Source organism: Dermacentor silvarum, chromosome 9 (genome assembly GCF_013339745.2).
Source record: "Dermacentor silvarum isolate Dsil-2018 chromosome 9, BIME_Dsil_1.4, whole genome shotgun sequence".
In the NCBI taxonomy this organism is placed as follows: domain Eukaryota; kingdom Metazoa; phylum Arthropoda; class Arachnida; order Ixodida; family Ixodidae; genus Dermacentor; species Dermacentor silvarum.
Window position 1 is genome coordinate 63,244,515 of NC_051162.1, and position 12,961 is coordinate 63,257,475.

Below are 12,961 nucleotides of genomic sequence, written 5' to 3' on the forward strand. Positions count from 1 at the left end.
ATGAGGAGGGCAACTGAACATGTTACTAGTGAAAAATGAACACGCAAAGAATATAACGAAAAGACACTGTCTACTCTCACTGCCAGTTACGTATATCACCATAGATAACGCTGTTTGAACATTATTCGCGTGCGAGCATAGTAAACACACAAAAAGTAGCAGGTAGGGTTTGAGCGGTGGCGCTGCTTACCACCCCTTCATCGCGCCTACACGCTGCGTTGGATTCCTCCAGCACAAACAACTGTACGAGTACTCGCTAATGGCGGACGGTGGAGGTGGTGTTCCTGTCGCATTTGTGATTTCACACTACATAGGAAGGAATCGGCGCTGGATTGTTACACAAGTAAGTGATTTAAGTGTCCTTTTTTCGTTGTTGGTGCACGTCGCGCGTGCGAAATGCTCCGCGATGGCCGGTGATGGGCTCAATTGTGTTGTGTGAGCACGCTCTTTAACGAGATTCCTTGGCCATGAGGATTGACAAAGCGACATTGCGAGTCTGTGATAAAGGGGTGTTTTATTTGTTGTGTTGAATGCATACTCACTACAACGGAGACGTGTAGGCAATATTAGCGGCGTTGACGCCTCTAGTAGCTCCTTTGTCGTCTAATGTGGCCACTGGTTTACGGACGTTAGCATTCCAGTTAGTACTGTGTTGTGCTGTGTGCTCGGCGTTCCAAAATTAAGTGAAGGCGTTGTACCCGTTAGTATCTCTCTCGACGCGGTGCAACGTTATGTTACCAATATTCGGTGACGCATTGCATCACAGTGAAATATTTAGCCATTATTATAAGCTTCGGACGCAGTGCCATGGCTGCGCGTGCATAATCGCAGTGTTCACGCCCGGGATTGGAAGATTGCTCATGTATGAAGACCTCATTGAGCATGTTCGATGTGCATGCCCCTTCATTACAATCAAATGACGGTGGAGCGTGCTTACTGCCATAACCTTGTGCCACCTGCAGTGGTAGGGAACACGGGTGTCACACGGTGCCCTGTCGTTTGTAGTAGAGCCCGAGCACGATCGCACGATCACGATTGCACGTGCACGATCGCAATTGAAAGTTGTCCGCGTGATACCCGTTAAGAGTCATTGCAAAGGAAACGGATTATTTTCTACCTGGCAATCTGTATTCGTTTTTTTTTTGACAGCTACCAGGCTGACGATTAACGTTCTGACGCAGTACGTCAGCATATCACGTATTCTGGGAGGGAGGATTGCCGCTTAAGCTCTGCCCATATGCGGCCGTAATTGTAAAACAAATGCATGCGAAAAGTAATTTTTAACTTAACCTTGACACAGAAGAGTGGTGGCCAAACGTGCATTACGGACGTTCCAAAGTTATATATATTCCTAACAAGTGTAAAAACAAACCAAACTATATGTCAACACTGATGTTGAAGGGAGGTTCACACTTACTGTCTCGAGTTGCATAGCCTAATTTTCAGCTTACACGCATCACTGCAATAATTCTAAAATGCGTGCATGTGTTGTAAGTTATGCAGGGCAAAATTTTTGTCAGCTCATTTTTCTAATAGAAAGTCCTTCATAAAGTTTTTTTTGCAAAAAGTTAAACGAGGCCATTAGCACTTTATAAAATACTGTGAGCTATCTCACAGCAATAACAGTAACTCAGTGACGAGCTTATATGCAATAGTGTAATTGTATATAAAAATGTTTGTGCTTTGCTTTGGATGACCGGTCAGAAAGTAACTGATATCAGTATTTCATTTGCAGCTGTTGCACCAGTGAAGGATGTCTGTGTGCCGCCTTGCATTCAGTTTCTCAGTCATGGGGGCCTGCTTGCAACTCCAGTGGCAAAGCAGTCTTGCATTGTGCTATTTGTTCTGGTAAGCTGTGCCATTCTATCGTATATCAGTCATGCATATGTAGTCCTAATGGACATTGACTGCAAATGTTGGTTGAATGACAATGCCTATACAAGTATAATAATTGTTGCAGATGCATCCAAAAGATAAATGATGTTTTGTTCTTCCTGGGGCAACCAATTGGTTCAGCATGAGGACGTCGACTTGAAAGTGGGATTGTTTCATACTTGTCTCGGTTGCACATGAGTTGTGTTCAAAAAACGCTAATAGCACCAGATTTCGGGATATGAGGCAACAGATAAAACATGCACCAATAAAAATTCTTCGTTTAGTTTGCCTCTATGAGTAAGCAAAAACACCTGCATACTGACCTCTAACACTGTCATGCATGGGCTCCATGGTAACTAAGTGTAGCCACAGTTAAGCTCACTGTTAGCCACTGCTCAGCTTACTATAATGGGTGAAGATGCCTCGACGGATTTGCGTGTGACATTGGAAGGTATCATAACAAGGTAAAATATAGCTTCAGCACACAGCTGTGTCACGTGGTCAGATGACCAAAATATATGAATATTTTGAAGGGAATGAACAGCACTACTGCCAGAATGAAGTGAAGGTGAAGGGCACAGCAACACATTCCCTTTATCCTGTCTATGGCACCATTCAGTTCCTTCCTATACATGCACCAACCAGCCCAGTTCAGAACGCTCTAGCAGTGCATCTGAAAAACCTTAATTTGTCTAGAAGATTAAGTGTATACACACTAGTGTATACACTGTGGGGGCTATTCTGCGAGTTTTGTATGTTTTGAACATGTGCCATGAGGATTCTTCATTGCTCAAAACTTGATATACAACTGCACAAAGCAGCATCAATAGCTACGTTGCTTCCCCATCTTGTGTCGAGGGTCTGTGCGTGTTTCCTAAGATAGTCCTTGTGTCGTCGTCCTGTTTGTCCTACATAATTGCTGCTGCAGGGCAGTAGGATGTTGTAAACAGCACCAACTGCACTTCCTATGATCTCCAGCACATACTTCTTGATGCAAACTTCTCGTCTTGACCTGGTCCGGTTGACATTTTCGTACCTGACCAGTTTGTTGGCCCTGAAAATAAAAAGGTAGTTCCAACTCTCCCTAGCAATTTGCTTGAATTGACAGCTTCCTTTGTGTACCTATTGTATAGCAGTGATAGGCCTTGGCTTCCTTGAAGTACTCCGACTGAAGACTTCACCTATGTTCAGCTCCGTTAAATGCTTCTTGGCAACGCATGGCGAAAGGCAGTGCGAACACACTGTTAAAAGCAACCATACTTGGGTCTTGAAGCTCCCCTCCACTTCGTGGTAGTGCCCTTGTGTTCCTGTAGCAACAACACGCTTCAGTGTTCAAGTGCGCTAATAGGAAAGGCCAAGACACTTTTGAGTGTGGGGCATAGATCCAGCACGATGCTCACCACAGAAAACCTTCAAGCCAGATATTGGAGCTTGCCTTCCAGCAGTTTTACTTCCATGAGCACACCTGGCACTGTGGAGGAGACATTAAAAAATGGCTGAACTTCTTGAGTAGCCTTGCTTGGCAACTTCTCACAGACAAAAACACTGTCAGGTAACCGTAAAACACTAGCTATTGTGGGCACCAGTGTAGTAAAGTTATTTTGCTTCATTGGCAACTTTCTCCTCTATATTAGGTGAAGTAAGGCTACTAAATGGGTAGAGTGATTTTCTTCCTGTCTTCTCTGCAATGCTAGATGAGTTCACGTACGGGGAAAAACTACCACTAGACAGTGATCTTCCATTTCTGGACCGCAGGGTTTTCTTTGGTTAGTGTTATGTATGCTGGAGCTATGCCCAATGTTTGGAGGAGGGTATTCTGCCTTCCGCATCGGCACACTCTTTCGCTGTGAAGCTCATCACAGGAACACCAAAAGGCGTCCTCAAGAAATCGAGGCATCACCAAGTGGAGGAGAGCTTCTGAACACATGTCTAACATTTCCTTAAAGTGTGGTGGCCACTGTTATATCATATTCACAAGGTCAGTCATAGTGTCAAAGAGACTGTTGGGAAAGCTGGAACTTTCCTTTTATTTTTCACGTCGAGCAATCTGGGTACATTGTGCGAAAAGGGTGACTCGGACCGAGCCTTGACGCAAAGTGTAGCAAAAGGCAGAACAGCAGTTCAACTGTGCGGTTGTTGTTTACATTATCCCGCTATCCAGCAGCTGCAACTACGCAGGACAACAAGCCTAGTATATATATGTTTGTCTGTAAACAAAATTCTTTGCCTGCATTCATGTTGTCTAGCCTTCTCCCGTCTTTTCGTGCTGTCCCCAAGTAATCGCATAGGTACACTCTTACATAACTTGCAATTATAAGATTCATGCTTGGGAATATAATCGGAAACTGTGCCATATGGATGACATAATTCATTACACGTGGTGTTAAAGTGGCTGTGCAGTCTGGGTAGGGGCTTCAAATCTGCTTGTTATAGCAATTCATAAGTTGCTTCCAAAACTTGAGATACAAAGATTCAAGCTATGTCTGTGAAAACAGTGCATCATGTTACAAGGAACTGTTAGAACACTCATGGGAAATAGCTCGGTATTGCGAGAGGTTGTAGAAACTTGCTTCAACTTGCTTTCTACAGCATTTTATAAAGATGCTTTTTTAACTCCTGCATCTGTCGTGTTGTCTCATCACAAAACTGTAAACAAATATGAGTATTATGCCTTGAGTTTCAGTAAAGATTACATGAATATGATTAATCCTTTCCGACGCTATGCACACAATTCAATACACCAAGATAGTGCATTAATAGCAATGGCATTGATTAAAGTAAGGATATTTAAAATGTGTCCCGTACATCTTCAAACTCTTCTAATTGAAATAGTGCTGCATGTTTGAATTACACAGGCAAATTGTTTTAGTAAAGGAAGTATGAAGGTAGATGGTTGGGTACTTTGCTTGGTGTATGTAATTGTATGTATGTCACTTCTTTCATCGTTTTTCACAGTATGTTGCACCAGTCATAATTTTCGAATGGCTGGATAGGTGCTATTCAAGCCTGGTAGACATGAAATAGTTGATGTTTGCAAATCTGATGTACTTACACTGAGTTTTTGCATGGAGTGCACATTCCATAAACTTGAGAAACTCACTAAAGAACTGAAAACTCCTAATCTATTGTACTTCTGTAAGCATTTTATGAATATGAAGATGTAAGAAATGCGGTGAATCTAAGTTTTCAATCAACACAACTAATTGGCATGTGAAAGGGTTAAGCAAAGAGGCTCCTTGAAACAATTTCTCGAAACATCGCAACATACCACCTGAGGGTCTCCAACCTTAACCTCTTACTACTGTTTTGCAAATCACAATATTGACTGAATGCAATATTTTTCTGACCAGTCTTTCATGTAATGTAAAGAAAGTTAACACGCCTAGTCTTACATGAAGATAAATTCGAAATCATTTATTTATAGCACTCACTTAGCAGCAGTTCTGAACTTTTCTTTATCAGTATAGTACTTGTGATTCACCTTTGTATTGCTGAGTACAGGTAGAGATATGGTTAGTTGTTTACTAGAAAGGATCCCGTATTTTCCACCTTCTGATTGTAGCTTAGACCGTCACTTGTACTTCACAAGGAGTGGACTGTGGTAGCTAGGAAATATAGTTTTCCTGAGAATTTCCATGCATGCAATTTTGATTCTGTCTGCTAGAATGTTTGTATTACAGCATGAATTTCATAGATTAGAGGCTCCATGAAGGTACATTCTGTCGTTGAATGTCTATGAGATGGTTAAGCAGGTTGACTGTATCTAGTTACAACTCCTCATGTCCTGTGGCAGTTACGTTTGTGTGGTTTGGTGCTGTCAGTGTAAGCTTAACATTTCTTTCCTTCTCCCAGGAAGGACACAAGCATTGAGGAGCCATTTGACCTGCCACTACACTGATACGGTATTTGGTAGGTTCTATTACAGGTTTTCTTTCGTGTAGTAGTACCTGCTATAATTCTGTATAACGTGTTCAGACCTTTAGTCAGCAGGCTGTTTGACAACAGGTGTTTACAAATGAATAACTAACAAGATTTTCAAGGTCATTAGTGATGCAATCGTTGCACACTGCTGCATTTTTCTGCAAATTAATTGATGAGCCATCCAGCAAGTGCTGCTCTCCTGCCTTAATGCACAAACCTTCAAATACTGTTAACCCTATATCACAAGTGTACAGCAAATGGAGATGACTGTTCACAGCGACAAGTTCATAATGTTTACTTACATGCAAAAGGGAGTCAAACGTCAGGTACACATTTGAAGTTTTCCAAAACAAGTTCATCATCATAGTGCATAAATGAAGAAGTAACTTAGCGCAATAAAAATACACAGGCACAAGAAAGGGAGACAAAGACAAGCACTTGGTGACTCAGAAGTGTGTGACATATATGTTCCAACCAATTATTATTTTCTAAATTTTCTTCTACTGATCCAGGATTCCTGTGACTACTTGCCTTAGGTAACATACTCTGTTGCCTTCTTGCCCTAGAAAACATAACTAGTGCCTTCTTGCAGCCCTTTAAACTGGCAACATCTTCACCACCGACAGTAGAGCATGTTCAGATAAATTCAACTAGACATGCCTGGTGACCACTTAATTTTGGTGAACAAATTTTATTTTGTGCCCGAGCCTGACGACAATGAAATCAATGATATCTTCTATTTTGTTGTAGCGCAAGCTGAACGACAAGGACAACAGAAAGGCAAATTTGACGCACAGCCAGCGTTAACGTTCAACAACAGATTCGTTTCCAGTTCTCATCACTATATATACCCTGAAAACGTCATACAACACGTGTAAAAGCTCGGTAAACATGAACTAAAAAAAACGGGAACCACACGCATGCAGTTTTTTAGCCACATAGATTGACAGACATGTAGACGTTTAACGCGAACAAAGATCGCATCATCTTCCACCTGCTTCTACTCATGATAACTGTTTTTTTTAATCTAGGTTTGCGCTTGCATCTTTGGCAATGAAGGGCAAGAAAACCATCAGCAGCCAGGTATTTACTTTGTTATTGTGTTCTCGTAGCCTGTCATTTATACATCTACCAGTTTGACCAATGTAGGACCGTCCACACTCAAAGGAATGTCGTATAAAACACACGTGATGCAATCAATGAATTTGTTTTTATGTTCATTTTCGCATGCAGTATCCGCAATTCTTTCTGGCTTTGTCTTCCTACACAGGCTCTCCAATTTATTAGGAGCTGAAAAAACTATGTTGATATCAGACCTTCCAGCAATCTTTATTCTGTGGGAGAAACTATGTATGTAGGGGATGACAGCAACCTTTCTTTTCTTTATGTCGGTGTTTGTACCATTCACTTGCTCGGAACCTTTTTTCACTTGGCTCGGGTAACCAGCGCCGCTTAAACGTGAGACTTGCCATCTGAAGCTATTGTGCATTAGGTGCCGGCATGGCTTCTTGAGCGCTTCACTGAAACACACCTTCATGATTCCCCATCTTCAAGTTTTGTATGCACTGGAATGAAATGGTAAAAGTGGCTTACTTGCCCTAGGTTCTTAACCCCAGCAGGTTTTGTTATCGGTGAGCACAAAATTAATGTGAAGGAATCCAAACTTCCCGTCACATGGCTATCCTGCACCTAATGCACGATTGCTTCGAACGGCAAGTCTCACGTTTAAGCGGCTTTGTTTACCCGAGCCACGTGCTCATGTCAGTCGCAGCAGGACTGCTTAAAAAGGCACAGCAAAAAGGTTCTGAGCAGGTATATGGTACAAGTACCGATATAAAGAAAAAGATTGCTGCCATGCCCTACATACATAGTTTCTCCCACAGATTAAAGATTGCTGGAAGGAGTGACATCAATGTTGTTTTTTCGACGCCTACTAAATTAATGAGCCTGTGTGGGAAGTCAAGGCCAGAAAGAATTTTGGATACTGCATGCGAGAAGGAACATAAAAGCAAATTCATTGATTATATCGCGTGTGTTGTATACCGCATTCCTCTTGGGTGTGGAGGGTCCTACATTGGCCAAACTGTTAGATGTATAAATGACAGGCTATGAGAACACAATAACAAATTAAATACCCTGGCTGCTGACGGTTTTCTTGCCCTTCATTGCCAAAGATAAGTGCAAACCTAGATTCAAAAAAGCAGTCATCATGAATAGAAGCAGGTGCAAGATAATGCGCTGAACTATAGACACTAGAAACATATCAACATTTGGTGACGCATGCATCAGTAAGCCTTCAATTTCATTATCCTCGAAAGAGCTTGATTATCTTTGTTCGCGTTAAACGTGTACATGTGTCAATCTGTGTGGCTAAAAAAACTGCATGCGTGTGGTTCCTGGTTTTCTTTAGTTCATGTTTACCGTGCCTTCACACGTGTTGTATGACGTTTTGAGGGTATATATAGTGACGAGAACAGGAAATAAATCTGATGTTGGAAGTTAACACTGTGTGCATGTCAAATGTGCCTTTCTGTTGTACCTGTTGTTCAGCCTTGCGCTGCAATAAAATAAAAGATGCCATACAAACAAGCCCCTATAGCTACCCTCATTGTTAGTTTCGCAAGAAAAAGAATTGTCTTTGAAAATAAAATATAGAAGCACCTGTTCAGTTGGAAGCATTTTTTTCTGGATTCTGCCAAATCCGTATTTTGATTAATCCCAAAGAAAAAGTGTTGTGGCTATGGCTCTAAGAATATTTTGGCACAGACTGCAGGCAAATAGCATGAATTCCAACTAATTACCACGGAGTATCCCTGCTACGATATAAAGTAAAACTTTGAAAACACATCATTGCACATGTTTTAAGTTCAGTGTGTTTTTCTCTGCATCTATTAACAGCACGGAATTTGGCCATCCTGTTGCCATTGAAGTCGCAGACATTTGGGCAAATAGCTCTGCCCTCGTTGACTCTCAAAATCCACGAGAAGCGCTCATATTTGGACATTGCTTTAGTTTGAGCTTTACTTTAAAATTTCTTTAGGAGAGGCGGAATTCCCAAATTAAGCACGTCACCCAAGTAATGCTGTCTGGAACGACATGTTGCATTATTTGTTTGGTTCTGGGGTTGCCAGTCAAGGAATGGACAGAATAAACGGTACTGCCTGTAGCTGCCACATATGGGGTCCATGTGTACTTGTTGCAGGTTCATTTACGTCGCGAAAGTGCTACAGGTTACTTCGAAAAGCACAGACTGACAAAACGGCAAATTTTTGGGGGAACACAGCGACTTATGTGGATTGACCTTGGGTGGTGTGTCTATAATTATAACTTTTTAAGGGGGTGGAGATAGTATGTTGACGCACTGACGACCATAACTTTCAATTATCATTGCTTAAGTAAAAAGTATATTGCACATTGATACTTTCATGACAAAAACCAACCAAATCTGAAAGAGGCTGAAAGGCACACATGTTGTATTGCAAGGCATGCTTTCTTCATATTGTTGCTAATTTATAAGCTGGTCATCTGGACAGTACCTCTGGCTTGGTTGTTTTGCATCGGAATTGTACAACATGAGTGGTTTGAGCTCGTTTTAAGAGTGCTTCATTGTTTTGGGAAAACAGTGGAATCTGCAAGGTTTTCTATTAGAGCAGTGAAAGTTGAAAGCCATGGTCCGCAGTATGGTGGGGGTCGTGGTAGCTCTACCTACATGCAGAAAATGTAATCTCTGACTGTCAATGTGCACGTGAGAGTTTTGCCTGTTCCAAGTGAGCCATCAAATAACTTGGGTAGATTTCATCTGAAGTTTTCATGTTATAAGGCTAGGAACATATACCAACAAGGCAGAGTATGACATTTTTTTAGAGCACTGGTAGTTACATTTGTGACTTGGAAATCATTTATTGTTGATGTATCTGACTAAAAACGGTGATGATGGTGGTACAGTAAACCTTGTTACAAGAGGCACCCAAGGGACTCGGGAAACATGTCTCTTGTAACCAAAATTCTAAAAACACTGAGGAGTCGGACTAGACCACTTTATTATACATGAGCACCAAAGTGTGTTTAAACTCATCTTTGATGCGAACAGAGCTGTCTCATGGAAACATGGCTATGGCTCCGGAGTTTGATTACCGGCATACAAAGCGACCAGCACCGTATACGCTGTGACAGAAATCCAACTCAATGGTACTCTGTCACAGAGTCGGTGTGGGAGCGCGACGATTATAGAAGCATAATGGCAGAAAATTCAGTGAAATTGGTAGTCTCAACCATGTGAGGAATGACAGCCGGCTGCGGAACGAAACAAAATAGAGCCAAGGGAGTGAAAATTGCAGCGCATACCGGTTAGTACGACGTTAGCCGCATTACGTGAGCGTGTCTGGGTTGTGTCTCTTATAAATAGTGAAGAATTTGCTCTAGGGACATAAAAAAAGTTGTCCTTAGTAACCGAGTGTCTCTTGTAACCATGTCTCTTGTATGCAATGTTGTTAACATGGCGAACATAGGAAAACCAACCAAACCATTTTGAAATGTCTCTCATAACCGAGTGTCTCTTGTAACGAGATTTTACTACTAATAAAGAGTCTTAATTGATTGTTTTTTTTCCTTTTCAGGCAAAGGCAGGAGGCATCTGCAAGCAACCAATCATTCCGATTCTCAACCAATCCTTCTAGTCAGCCCATTTCTAGTGTCTTATCTTGCAAGTTTTTTTCAGTAAAGCACAATAAACACGCAGTTTCGTTCAGATTCAGGTGGCTTGTTGCTTTTTGGGCACGAATTTGTATGTATGCTTTGTACACGTCATGTACAGAACTCAAATGCAACATGGCAACACTGACACGAAGATGAAGCGGTGTAGAAGACAGTTACACAAGGAGGAAACGTGCACACACAGCATTTTCAGTGTGGTGTATGTCCACTTATGTGCATTGATTTCTGCCCCATTTCAAGCTATATCTGATGTGAGTTAGCCATGTTGTAATGTACAACTTGGTATAACTTATTTCAATGAAACAAACAATTTTCTCATTTGCTGGAGATATACACCCGCATCATCATTTACAAAACAAATTTTGCACCTGTTGATACGAAGCAAGATAAAGCTGAACAAGTTCGTACGGATTCATGGTACAGGCACGCAAGCATAGAAGACATGGACACAAGAAGAACAAAAAAAAGGTGTTTCTGTCTTCCTTTCTGTTCTTTTTGTGTGTTTTATGTGCATACCTTTCCTCACTACGGTCTGTCCGTTTTTAATTAGGAAAGTACGGTGCTCAATTTACAGAATTTCCGTTCTACGGAGCTCACCGTTTTGTATTTGGAAAATACAGACAATTCCGTGATCACAACTACGGAAATAACCATTTTTCATTCGACGGAAATCACCGTTTTCCATTCGATGGAACTCTCCGTTTTCCATTCGACGGAAATCACCGTTTTCCATTTGACGGAACTCTCCGTTTTCCATTCAACGGAAAAAATTTTTACAGACTATCCGTTTGACGGAAACGCTGTTTTTCATTTACGGAAAAGTGTCCGGCAACGTTTTACCTTCAACTTTCACCGTAAACTGAAGAAATTTTTTTTACAGTGTAGGCTGTTGCGAACGAAGACGCCGGCATTGCGCCCAACAACCCGGGAGGACCGCCTCAAGGATGACTGGTGGCGTTTCGCGGCGGGTTCAGGGAAACGAGGAAACCTTTCGCCCTGCAAACGTGTGAAGGCAACCAAGCCGCCCTTCCGACTGCGATTCATCGCGTTTAGGGACGTCTCCTGGGAAACAATGATGCCTTTCGTCCCCGCAAAAATGTGTAGGCGATTAGGCGAGCGTACAAGGCCCGAAGCGACTGTTTTCCCACAGGCAAAAAATTCGTGCCGTCTTGTGCTCAAGGATGGACTGGCGAGCCGCGGACTCCGAACATATTTAGGCCCGTGCCGGCTCATAGTTAAGGTAGACGGTGTCGTTCTGCTCAAAGTCTTCGGCCCCTCAGCAGAGCGGCGAGAACTACCGTCAGCAAGGCGCACCTGCGTAATGAAGTGTTATGTGCCAGGATGCCCTAACCGAACAGAAAATCGGCGTGATGGTCGGTCCTTCCATAGGTAGGCACATGAATCTTTCTTTTAATTATGAAAATGAAACTGCAATATTCGCTAGTGACTGTATTCGGGCTCGTGTGAATGAACTGACGAAATAGTGAGATTTCCTCAAAGAAGTGCATTATGATATAAAACTTCAGCAAACAATAAATTTGCCCTCAATAGATGAGAACACCAGAAAGAGAAATAGAAGTGTTCGTTTTGTACTATGTACAAGTGCGAACAATTGAGTCATACTGCTCTTTAGTATCTGTTCAGTTAAAATGTTGGTGCAGATCGAGTAGTGATCATTCACACAGAAATTGTGCACTATGTTCCCAAGGCAGCGTGAGCTAAGAGAGGAGTGCGCCCCAGCAGTGTGCCGCTCACCTGCGTTGGCACCATCACAATGGAGCGTTTTTTGCTCGGAGCACTTCAGCGACGGTGATCTTGCGAGCGGTACCAAAGCCCAGGGTCACTTGATGGCGAATGCAATACCATCGCTCGCGGGCCCCACCAAGGTTTGTGTTGTGTCACTGCATGTCTACTTGCAGTACGGATTTTCTGTTTTGGTTCGGTAAAACTTTATAGAATTGTTAAAGGGTGCGCTAGACGGCTACAGGAGCCGGTAGATCCCGGCGCGATCTGCTCAGCTCGCTGGATGAGCCTCATGGAAGAAGTATAGATTTATTTTATTTGTAACATTGTTGCAAATAGAATAAATTGATATTAAAACGCCTCTACACGATAAAGGGATTCAAGTCATGCGCTTACAATCAATTTTCTGACTCTTTCTGTTTTCTAGAAAGTCTATTAGTAAAATTGTTATATTTACTTATTGTATTACTGGGGCTAGAGTCATTTCAAATATGGTAAAATATATTACCATTTCAATGGTGAAATATATTACCAGGAATATCGCAGTTTGATCGCTTCTTCATATTTAAGGAATTGTGAAAATTTTTTCAAAACTTCCATTGTATTCCAAACTGCACGCTAGTCATTACAAACCCTCAGTTTAAAAAAGTACTACCTTAAAGCTTTCTAGATAGGTTGCAAGAAAGCATATAGAACGCGCTTTATGCCG

At 41.9% G+C, this 12,961-nt stretch overlaps 1 long non-coding RNA gene across 2 annotated transcripts; it reads left to right on the forward strand.

The window, feature by feature from the left end:
* The first annotated feature begins 249 nt into the window (after nt 1–249).
* Nucleotides 250–10,531, forward strand: LOC125940134 (uncharacterized). 2 transcript variants are annotated; one of them, XR_007463364.1, is made up of 4 exons: nt 250–343; nt 1,736–1,848; nt 5,728–5,784; nt 10,413–10,531. It is a non-coding gene; the product is annotated as an uncharacterized LOC125940134 (long non-coding RNA). The 2 variants fall into 2 exon arrangements; XR_007463363.1 differs by lacking the exon at nt 250–343 and having other exon boundaries at nt 1,317–1,848.
* The last annotated feature ends 2,430 nt before the right edge of the window (nt 10,532–12,961 follow it).